Source organism: Mobula birostris, chromosome 2, assembly GCF_030028105.1.
Source record: "Mobula birostris isolate sMobBir1 chromosome 2, sMobBir1.hap1, whole genome shotgun sequence".
Classification (NCBI taxonomy): Eukaryota; Metazoa; Chordata; class Chondrichthyes; order Myliobatiformes; family Myliobatidae; genus Mobula; species Mobula birostris.
The window spans coordinates 230,015,019-230,027,485 of NC_092371.1; positions in this window are offsets into that span (position 1 = coordinate 230,015,019).

Consider the following 12,467-nt stretch of genomic DNA (forward strand, 5'->3'; position numbering starts at 1 on the left):
GCTGCTGTTGAGAGCAACTTGGGAGTGCTTGTGTGTGAACCACAAAAGGTTGGTTTGCAGGTGCAGTAGGCTATCAAAAAGGCAAAAGGGATTGATTTGAATAGCAGGGAGGTTATGCTGCAACTGTACAGGGTACTGGTGAGGCCGCACCTGGAGTACTGTGTGCAGTTCAGGTCTCCTTACTTGAGGATGGATACAATGGCTTTGCAGAGGAGGTTGATTCCAGGGATGACGGGGTTGGACTATGAGGAGAGATTGAGTTGTTTGGGCCTGTACTCACTGGAATTCAGAATGAAAGGAGATCTTATAGAAACATATAAAATTATGAAAGGGATAGATAAGATAGGGGCAGGATAGTTGTTTCCACTGACAGGTGGGACTAGAACTAGGGGACATAGACTCAAGATTCGGGGAGTAGATTTAGGATGGAGATGAGGAGGAACTGCTTTTCCCAGAGGGTGGTGAATCTGTGGAATTCTCTGCCCAATGAAGTAGTGGAGGCTACTTCATTAAATATATTTAAGACAAGGCTGGTTAGATTCTTGTATTGTAGGGGAATTAAGAGTTATAGGAAAAAGGCAGGTAGCTGGAGATGAGTCCATGGTCAGATCAGCCATGATCTTATTGAATGGCGGAGCAGGCTTGATGGACCAGATGGCCTACTCCAGCTCCTACTTCTTATGTTCTTAATATGTTCTTATTAGTTCCTCCAGTCCTGGCAACATCCTTGTAAATTTTCTCTGTACTCTTTCAACCTTATTTACATCTTTCCTGTATGTAGGTGACCGAAACTGCACACTATGCTCCAAATTAGGCCTTACCAATATCTTATACAACTTCAACCTAATACCCCATCTCCTGTACTCAATACTTTGATTTTTGAAGACCAACATGCCAAAAGCTTTCTATACGACCCTATTTACACATGACACCACTCTCAATGAACTATGGACCTGTATTCCCAGTTCTCTTTGTTCTACAGCACTCCTCACTGCCCTTCCACTCACAGTGTAATGTAGATAAACATCCTCAAGCCTAGTGGGACATATTTTCAGGTTTTTGTGTCTTCTGTCCACTGGGAGTGGAGGGAAGAGAACATTTCTGGAGTGGGTAGGGCCTTTAATTATATTGGCCGTTTGAACAAGGCTATGGGAAGTATAGGTGTGGCGCGTGGCCAAGTGGTTAGGGCGTTAGGCTCACAATCTGAAGGTCGTGGGTTCGAGTCTCGGCCAAGGCAGCATGTTGTGTCCTTGAGCAAGGCACTTAACCACAAACTGCTGCAGTCCACCCAGCTGAAAATGGATACTGGCAAATGCTGGGGGTTAACCTCGCGATAGACTGGCTTCCTATCCGGGGCGGTGGGGGGGGGGGGGGGGGGCGGAGTCTCATACTCTCAGTCGCTTAACGCCACAGAAACCTGCATGAGCACCAGCCTGATGGGCCACAAGGCTCGGGACAGACTTTGACTTGATGAGAAGTATAGGCAGAGTCCATGGAGAGGACTTTGTCTTCCATGATGTGCTGTGTGCTCACAACTCTGCATTTTTTTTTTGAGGCTGGGTAGTTCAACTGCCTCACCAGGATGTTATGTATCCAGATAGGATACTATCTATGATGCATCAAGAAAAATTGTTGAGGGTCAAAGGGGACATGCCAAATTTCTTCAGCCTCCTGGTGAAGCAGAGGCATTGGTGAGCTTTCTTAGTGATAGTGTCTTCGTGGTTACATCAGGACAGGTTATTGGAAATGTTTACTCCTAGGAATCTGAAGCTTTCAACGTTTGTGACCTCAGCACAATTAACATAAATGGCAGCTTAGGCAAGAGCCCCCCTTCCTGAAGTCAACAATCACCTCATTTGTTTTGCTGACACCGAAGCAAAGGCTGTTGTCATGGCATTATTTCACCGGCCTCTCTATCTCCTTCCTGCTCTCCAACTCACTATTATTTGAGATTTCACCGACTACAGTGGTGTCATTTGTAAAATTGTGGATGGGGTTAGAGCAGTATTTTACCAAACTGTTGTGAGAGCATAGGGAGCAGAGTAAGGGGCTGAGGGTGCAGCCTTGTAGAGCACCAGTGTTGGGAATAGCTGGTGAAGTATTGCTGCCTATCTGTACTGATTGCAGTTTGTTGGTCAGGATGTCAAGGATCCAGTTGCAAAGGAGGTATTGATCACAGTTTAGGAGTTCGGAGATGAGTTTGCTTGGAATTGTAATATTGAAAGTGGAACTCTAGTCAATAAACAATAGTCTAACATACATAACCTAACATCACACCGAAACTCATTGTTCTCTATCCCACACAGTAGCAAGTGCAACTGATGGAGAACTGTAACTATTTGTCTCTTCCTGAGTACACTGGTATAATACATGATGGTGAGTTCGCTGTGAACATTACATCTGTCCTTTGCAGTAACATGCATGGAATTAACACAGCAAAGAGTATTTTTGAGTCTTTTGGAATAATAGTAATTATTAATGGTAAAACTCTTGGCAGTGTGAAGGATCAGTGAGATCTTGGGTACTGTGTCCATAGCACACTCAAAGCTTCTGCACAGGATGACAGTGTTGTTAAGAAGGCATATGAAGCTTAGAAAAATAGATGGTTATGTAGTAGAGTAATTCTAGGCAGTTTATAATGTAGGTTACATGGTCAGCGCAACATTACGGGCCAAAGGGCCTGTAAGGTGCTGTAGATTTCTATGATTCTATGAATCCTTGCCATAGAGGGAGTACAAAGAAGGTTCACCAGATTGATTCCTGGGATGGCAGGACTTTCATATGAAGAAAGACTGGATGAACTGGGCTTGTACTCGTTGGAATTTAGAAGATTGAGGGGGGATCTGATTGAAACGTATAAGATCCTAAAGGGATTGGACAGGCTAGATGCAGGAAGATTATTCCCGATGTTGGGGAAGTCCAGAACGAGGGGCCACAGTTTGAGGATAGAGGGGAAGCCTTTTAGAACCGAGATTAAGAAAAACTTCTTCACACAGAGAGTGGTGAATCTGTGGAATTCTCTGCCACAGGAAACAGTTGAGGCCAGTTCATTGGCTATATTTAAGAGGGAGTTAGATATGGCCCTTGTGGCTACGGGGGTCAGGGGGTATGGAGGGAAGGCTGGTGCAGGGTTCTGAGTTGGATGATCAGCCATGATCATAATGAATGGCGGTGCAGGCTCGAAGGGCCGAATGGCCTACTCCTGCACCTATTTTCTATGTTTCTATGTTTCTATGAATATGTGGATAAGTCAAAGTCAAAGTGAATATATGTCAGCATATACTACCCTGAGAACCATTTTCTTGCAGTTATTTACAGGAAAACAAAGAAATACAATGGAATTTATGAAAAACATAGAACATAGAATAGTACAGCACATTACAGACCCTTCGGCCCGCAAGGTTGTACCGACCCTCAAACCCTGCCTCCCATATAACCCCCCCACCTTAAATTCCTCCATAGACCTGTCTAGTAGCGTCTTAAACTTCACTAGTGTATCTGCCTCCACCACTGACTCAGGCAGTGCATTCCACGCACCAAACACTCTCTGAGTAAAAAACCTTCCTCTAATATCCCCCTTGAACTTCCCATCCCTTACCTTAAAGCCATGTCCTCTTGTATTGAGCAGTGATGCCCTGGGGAAGAGGCGCTGGCTATCCACTCTATCTATTCCTCTTAATATCTTGTACACCTCTATCAAAAACTACGCATAAAGACTGACAAACAACCAATGTGTAATTACCTTAGCCTCCTGTACCTCCTACCTAATGGTAGTAGTGAAAAAAGAGCATGGTCTGGGTGGTGGGAGTCCTTGACGATGGATGCTACTATCTTACGGCAGTTCTCCTTGGTAATGTGCTCTGTGGCGGGATGCACTCTTCCTGTGGTGAACTGGGCTGTATCCTTCAATTTCTGTTGACTTTTCCATTCCTGGGCATTGGTGTTTCAATACCAGGCTGTGTGTAACCAATTAGGATACTCTCCACTGTGGATCCATTGAAGTTTGTCAATGTTTTCGGTGACTTGCCAAATCTACACTAATTTCTCAGAAAGTTGAGGCGTTGCCATGCCTTCTTTATGATGGCACCTACATGCTGATCTACCACATAACTAAGTCTACCACATAGACTTCTGTAGTTTTCACCATGGTTTGCTGCTGAGTAATATATATCACAGTTATGTTCTACTCTGTGTGAGCAATGTCATTTCATTCTTCCCTTAGAAAAATGAGAATCATAACACGTAAGAATTTCCAAGTAAATATGCAGCCTTATGATGACTTGCACTCAGTGGCCACCTTATTGTGTACAACACATTTCTTACCCATTCTGTTGTTTAGTCTGAACAACAACTCAACCCCTTGACCATGTCTGCAGGTTGCTGCCCATGAATGGCCAAATAAATACTTACATTAACAAGCAGGTGTGCGGGTGTACCTAATAAAATGGCCACTGAGTGAATAGAAGAAAGTCACACTATTGTCATATTTGGCTTTGAAAAGATGTGGTTGAGTAAAACATGGAAAAACTTCAAGGCGGTGAAATCAGTGGGTCTTCATAGTATGCACTCAGACTGCTTTAATGCATGAAAATATTTCTGTCAAACTACTCATAGAGAGTCTAGCTCATTTTTCAAATTAGCCCTGGAACTATCATGACTTCTAGACTGGAGGTAAAAGATACCAGACTGCTGGTTATTATTGTATTAATGAGATCACAGATATTAAATTAGACCTGCCTGTGCACTACAGCTCTTAGGGGTCCTGCCAATTTTATCCCTGGGAATGGAATTTTCCCTTGAGAAAGCATGATTAAATATAGAATAAATGTAGACCAGAAACAAGGGAGTAGAGAACTTAATGGAACTCACTGAGAGTGATTGATTTGCTTAAGAGAGAGCTGTGACCATTGCTTGAGTGGATTTCCAAAAGGCATTCATATATGCTTCTTGTAAAGGATTTGTTAAAACAAAATCACATGTATGATAAAGTCATAGGGCACTACAGCGCAGAAGCAGGCCCTTCAGCCCATCTAGTTTAAGGCGGGAGGAGAAGATGGCAGCGCAACGCAGCGCGCGCAGCTCTCCGGTGAAATGATATCATATTTGTTAAATAGGGTGCCGTGCACAATTCTGATTTGATGGAGACAGACGTCAGAAGGCACAGAGGAACATCTGAAGAAATGTCTGAAATGCCTGGTTCGCTGCTTCTGCTACTGTGTGATCGAGAATCTCGGGAGGGAAGGCCCCAAAATCCCCGGCTTTGCCTGCTGCTGGCGACCAAGGCGGAAGGTCGAAGTGTTCGGCAGAGATGGTGCTCGGTACTCGGAATCGGAGGGCTGATCTGAGCTCGAAGTTTACAGACGATTCAGAGTCGGACTGTGGTCGGGCATGGCAGGGAGAGTTTTCTTCCTTCTCCCACCTGCATGAGATGTGGGACTTTCGAGAGACTTTGAACTTTTTTACTGTGCCCATGGCCTGTTTCTTCATCAAGTTATGGTATTGTTGCACTGTTGTAACTATATGTTATAATTATGTGGCTTTTGTTAGTTTTTCAGTTTTGGTCTGTCCTGTCTTTCTGTGATATCACACCGGAGGAATATTGTATCATTTCTTAATGCATGCATTACTAAATGACAATAAAAGAGGACTGCGTGTCCTCATAATCTAATCTAATCTAGTTTATGTCAACCTGGTTTTCTTCCATGTCCCATCTACCTGCACCTGAACCATTGCCTTCAATACCTCTCTCATCCATGTACCTGTGCAAACTTAAAGAAATTTAGATAGGTATAGTGCCTAGAAAAGCTATACACCCCTCTTGAATGCTTTCATGTTTTATTGTTTTACGACATTGAATCACAGTAGATTTAATTTGGCTTCTTTTTGCCATTGATCAACAAAGCGATCTAAATTAATTACAAATATAAAACACAAATATAATTGATTGCATAAGTATTCACCCTCTTCAAGTCAGTATTTAGTAGATGCACCTTTGGCAGCAATTACAGCCTTGAGTTTGTGTGACTAGGTCTCTATCAGCTTTGCACATCTGGATACGGCAATTTTTTCCTATTTTTCTTTACAAAACTGCTCAGATTTTGTTAGATTGTATGGGAATCGTGAATGAACTGCCCTTTTCAAGTCCAGCCACAAATTCTCAATTGGATTGAAGTCTGGACTTTTACTTGGCCAAACCAGGACATTAACTTTGTTGTTTTTAAGTCATTCCTGTGTAGCTTTGGCTTTATTCTTGGGGGTCATTGTCTTGCTGGAAAACAAATCTTCTCCCAAGTCGTAGTTCTCTTGCAGACTGCACCAGATTTTCCTCCAGGATATCCCTGTATTTTGCGGCATTCACTTTACCCTCTACCTTCGCAAGCCTTCCAGGGCCTGCTGCAGTGAAGTATTCCCACAGCATGACGCACCCACCACCTTGCTTCACAGTAGGGATGATGTGTTTTTGCTGATGTGCAGTGTTTGACACTCTAAGCATAGCATTTAGTCTGATGGCCAAAAAGCACAATTTAGCTTTCATCAGACCATAGAAACTTCTTCTAGCTGACTTCAGAGACTTCAACATGCCTTCTGGCAAACTCTAGCTGAGATTTCATGTGAGTTTTTTTTTCAGCTGTGGGTATCCCTTTGCCACTCTCCCATAAAGCTGCAACTGGTGAAGCACCTGACCAACAGTTGTTGTATGCGTAGTTTCTCCCATCCCACGGAGCTCAGAAAAATAGAGGGCTATGTGGAAGGAAAAGTCTAGGCAGCTTCTAGAGTAGGTTACATGGTTGGCACAACATTGTGGGCTGAAGGGCCTGTAAATTGCTGTAGGTTTTCTATGTTCCATTTCTAAATACAGATTTGATGTTTGTTGCTTGATACAGAAACAGTCTGAAATGAAAAATCCAAAATAGGTATTGAAAGAAGTTGGGCAGAATGATCAATTAATTTAACATGGATAAAAATGGGGAGGAATATTTACAAAGAAAATATAATGTACCAGCAATGGAAATGCATGTAGAATGTAAATAAGCAGAATATTTAATTAAGAGTTCTAGGATTTCAAGAAATAATTTCCTGGAAACGCAAGTGCAACTGGATGATACCATAAAAAAAGTTAATAGGCTTATGAGATTTATATACTGACTAAAAGAGCAATAATGGATTTATGGGAAAACAGCTCGGTGGAGTTTTGCATCATCTTGGATACACCATTAAAGGAAGCACATTGAATTATTGAATTAATAACTGATGTTAGTTCACAGAGCCAATGTGAAGTATGCTAGCATGCAACCATAAAGTAAAGTTCATGATTCTGGCTTAAGTGCTAATGGGTTGGAAAAGACTGAAGAAATTCAACTGAGACTACGTCCACACTAGACCGGATAAATCTGTAACCAAAGCTTTTTCTCTTCGTTTTGACCCTCTGTCCACACTGAAATGGCGTTTTCTTCCCCCGAAAACGGAGCTTTTCTAAAATGCTCTCCGGAATGTTTAAATCTGAAAACGCCGGCTGGGCGTTGTAGTATGTACAGGGTAACCAGGGGTTTTAAAAAACCTGTTGTCCCTTTCATCGGTGAAGAGACTATGGCTGTGGGAAATGTTTCCAGGGTGACCCCTCTGTGGGAGTGGGGAAGATGTTGGTGGGGCCACCCGGGGGTCTGTATGTCCGTATGTGTAGCTGTGAGGCTGATATTGTGGCAGTGAAAAGTACTGGGGGGAGGAGAGCCATCATATTCCTCATCATTGCACCAGTATCGTCACTGAGCACTGTGTGGTCAAGTGCCTTGCTCAAGGACACAACACGTTGCCTCAGCTGGGAATCGAACTCACAACCTTCAGGGTGCTAGTCAAATGCCTTAACCACTTGGCCACTTGCCAACCCCCATTTACACTCTAGTTTAAACCCCATTGTCCAGCATTAGCACACTTTCTCACTAGGATATTAGTCCCCCTCCATTTCAGGTACGGTGTATGGTATATTGGCCTTCATCAATCGTGGGATTGAACTTAGGAGCCAAGAGGTAATGTTGCAGCTATATAGGACCCTGGTCAGATGCCACTTGGAGTACTGTGCTCAGTTCTTGTCGCCTCACTACAGGACGGATGTGGAAGCCATAGAAAGGGTGTAGAGGAGATTTACAAGGATGTTGCCTGGATTGGAGAGCATGCCTTATGAGAATAGGTTGAGTGAACTCAACCTTTTCTCCTTGGAGCGATGGAGGATGAGAGGTGACTTGATAGAGGTATATAAGATGATGAGAGGCATTGATCGTGCGGATAGTAAGAGGCTTTTTCCCAGGGCTGAAATGGTTGCCACAAGAGGACACAGGTTTAAGGTATTGGGGAGTAGGTACAGAGGAGGTGTCAGGGGTAAGTTTTTTACTCAGAGAGTGGTGATGGTGTGGAATAGGCAACTGTGGTGGAGGCGGATATGATAGGGTCTTTTAAGAGACATTTAGATAGGTTCATGGAGCTTAGTAAAACAGAGGGCTATAGGTAAGCCTAGTAATTTCTAAGGTAGGGACATGTTCAGCACAACTCTGTGGGCCGAAGGGCCTGTGTTGTGCTTTAGGTTTTCTATGTTTCTATGTTTCAGGTGAAGCAAGACTTTCCAGGCGCAGATCCATGGTCTCGCGAGACTAACGGATGCCACCATATGTTTCAGGTGCAATCTGTCTCTTCTGTACTGGTCCCACTTTCCCTGGAATAAAACCCAATGATCCAAAATTCTTATGTGCTTCATCCAACGCCAACTCATTAGCCACATGCTAAACTGTATAATCATCCTATTTCTGGCCTCATGAGCATGTGGCACATGCGGCAGTCCTGAGATCACCACCCTGGAGGTTTTGCCCTTTAACTGAGCAACTAATTCCCTGAACTCCCCATGCAGAACCTCGTTGCTCATCCTACCAACATCTTTGCTACCTATGTGACCACAAACTCTGGCTGTTCACTCTCTCACTTAAGAATCTTCCGGAACCATTCCAAAATCCAGTGATTCTCCCTCGTAATGGCAACTTCACACTCCTCTGACCCCTGACACTCTCAATCTTCCTGCATACTGCTAGTGTCTTCCACTGTGAAGTCTGATGCAAAATACTTATTCAGTTCATCTGCCATTTCCTTGTCCCCCATTATTATCATGCCAGCATCATTTTCCAGCAGTCCGATATCCACTGTCACCTGTCTTTCACACTTTATGTGCCTGCAGGAACTTTTGGGATCCTGTTTAATATTATTGGATAGCTTACTTTTGTATTCCGTCTTTTCCTTTGTAATGACTTTTTTAGTTGCCTTCTCTCTGCTGGCCATGACAGCCTTCCTCACTGTCCACCACACACCCAATCTTGTTGTCATCCACAAATTTGCTGATCCAGTTAACCACATTATCATCCTGATCATTTATATACTGTAGATGACCATCAGTAAAGGACCAGCACCAATCCCTGCAGCACACCACTAGCCACAGACCTCCAGTCAGAGAGGCAACCCTCTACTACCACTCTCTGGCTTCCCCCACAAAGCCAATGTCTGATCCAAATTACTGCCTCATCCTAAATGCCAAGTGACTGAACCTTTCTGACAAGCCTCTTGTTACTTTAATTTTTCTATTTGCAAAATTATCCTTAAATTTACTTTGGAAAATTAAATGTAGTGGCTATATTTCAACCCATAATAGCAGGTATTTTTTTTAAACAGTTTCATGCCACAGAATTTTTTTTTTTATTTCTGTATTATTTATTTAGTGAGTATCACAAGGTGAAGGCCCTTCCAGTTCTTCAAGCCACGTCACCCCAGCAACGTCCAACAAACCCTGTTAACCCTAACCTAACAACAGGACAATTTACAATGACAAACTCGAAAGGTATTTAAGTACAATCAAAGTTCAATAGACAATAGACAATAGGTGCAGGAGTAGGCCATTCGGCCCTTCGAGCCAGCACTGCCATTCACTGTGATCATGACTGGTCATCCACAATCAGCATCCAGTTCCTGCCTTATCCTCATAACCTTTGATTACGCTATCTTTAAGAGCTCTATCCATCTCTTTCTTGAAAGCATCCAAAGACTTGGCCTCCACAGCCTTCTGGGGCAGAGCATTCCATATATCCACCACTCTCTGGGCGAAAAAGTTTTTCCTCAAATCCGTTCTAAATGGCCTACCCCTTATTCTTAAACTGTGGCCTCTGGCTCTGGACTCACCCATCAGCTGGAACATGTTTCCTGCCTCCAGCATGTCCAATCCCTTAATAATCTAAGATGTTTCAATCAGATCCCCTCTCATCCTTCTAAATTTCAGTGCATACAAGCCCAGTCGCTCCAGTCTTTCAAAATATGACAGTCCCGCCATCCCGGGAATTAACCTTGTGAAGCTACGCTGCACTCCCTCAATAGCAATCTTTGCTGTCCAAATGTTCCAGGTTTATGTAAAAAGCAAATAAGATGGTACCTGCTGTAGCCAAACTGGAGTGGATCTAATTTGCCACTCAGACTGGAGACTGGTATGCTTCAATACCAGTCTCTCAAAACACTTCACCACTGTGGATGCAAGTGCCACCAGGCGATATTCATTGCGGCAGGTTACCATGCTCTTCTTGGGCTCCGGTATGATTGAAGCAGGGTGCCGGAGCAAGAGGTCGAGGATATCCGTGAACACATCAGCCAGTTGGTCAGGCAACACACAAAAAAGTTGCTGGTGAATGCATCAGGCCAGCCAGCATCTATAGAAAGAGATACAGTCGACATTTCGGGCCGAGACTCTTCATCAGGACAGTTGGTCAGCGCAGGTCTTCAGTATTCGGGCAGGTACTCTGTCCGGACCAGATGCTGTCCTTGGATCTACTCTCTTGAAGGCAGCCTGCACGTCATCTTCAGAGAGTGAGACCAAAGGATCATCAGGAGAAATGAGAGTGCACGATGGTTCTTCCTTGCTCTGGTGGTCAAAATGAGCATAGAAGGCATTGAGCTCATCTGGAAGCGAATCTCTGCTGTCCCATGTCACAAGATTTAACTTTATAACAAATAAATTGTTGACAAGGGTTAGAACGGAACGTTCTGAAATATATTGCCACTTCTTACATTTCCTCCCACAAGATGAACATTCTTGGCTTTTCAAATGTTGCAGAGCCTATACAGAAACGTAAAACGCAATTTACCTTCTGACCCTTCACCAACATACAGCTTAGAAACAGGTTAACTATATTATAATCTGATTTCACGAAACCCAAGGCATGCAAACAAGGTCAGATAAAGGCCAGGCATGGCACTGGGTATAAACCATCAGTTCAAACCTGTTGAAAATGCATGAGAGAAAATGTAAAATATATGTGCCCTCTGCTTTAAGAAAAGATCATTTACATTTATGATCACATGCTTCTCTTGCTTATATGCTCAACCCTTAGTTTTCCCTGATGTAGTTTATACAGATAGTCTCATCCTGAGGCATTGACCAATCCCCAAATTATTTTAAGTACTCCAAGGAAATTATATTCCACCTTAAATGAGACACTGTTCTGTACAGCCACAGTGGTAAACAAGGGATTAAAATTAAACATTTTAACTCATCAGCCTCACCTGCATGAATTCGGTCAACTTTTTGACCAAAACCAGCAGGAGGTGACAGCCGACTATGGGTGGACAACATCGTCTCACTGCAACAAGCAACCACCAAAATCTAAAGGAACAGCTGAACTCCTCAATATTTCTATCAAAGAGGACATAGTATCGAGTCTAATTCCTGGTAAGGTCATTTTCAAATTTCAAAAAGTTCAAAGTAAATTTATTATCAAAGTAAGTAAATATCACCATATATGTACTCCCCTGAGATTCATTTTCTTGTGGGCATTCACAGTGGGTGCAAAGAAACACAACAGGATCAATGAGAAACAAAGGCGGACATGCAACCAATGTATAAGATGATGAGGGATATTGATTGTGTGGACAGCCAGAGGCTTTGTCCCAGGGCTGAAATGGCTAACATGAGGAGGCATAGTTTTAAGGCACTTGGAAACAGGTACCAAGGGGATGTCATGGGTAAGTTTTTCACACAGTGAGTGGTGGGTGCACTGCCGGAGGCGGTGGTGGAAGTGGATATAATAGGGTCTTTTAAGAGCTTCTTCGATAGGTACATGGGGCTTAGGAAAATAGAGTGCTATGTGCGAGGGAAACTCTAGGCAGATTCCAGAGTACATTACATGGTCAGCACAACATTGTGAGCTGGAGGACCTGTGATGTGCTCAAGGTTTCTACGTTCTATGTTCAATGTGCAAAAGAAGATGAACAAAGCAAATACAATAAATAAATAATATTTATATTATTGTATATTGTATCTTTTATTTCCTCAAAAACAATAGCTGTTAAACCAGGCATGTGGAAAGTAAAGATAAGGTCTCAAATTTGATCACATACTCACTAATCTATGTATTTGTTATAGACATAGGTAGTACAATGCTATTAGTCAG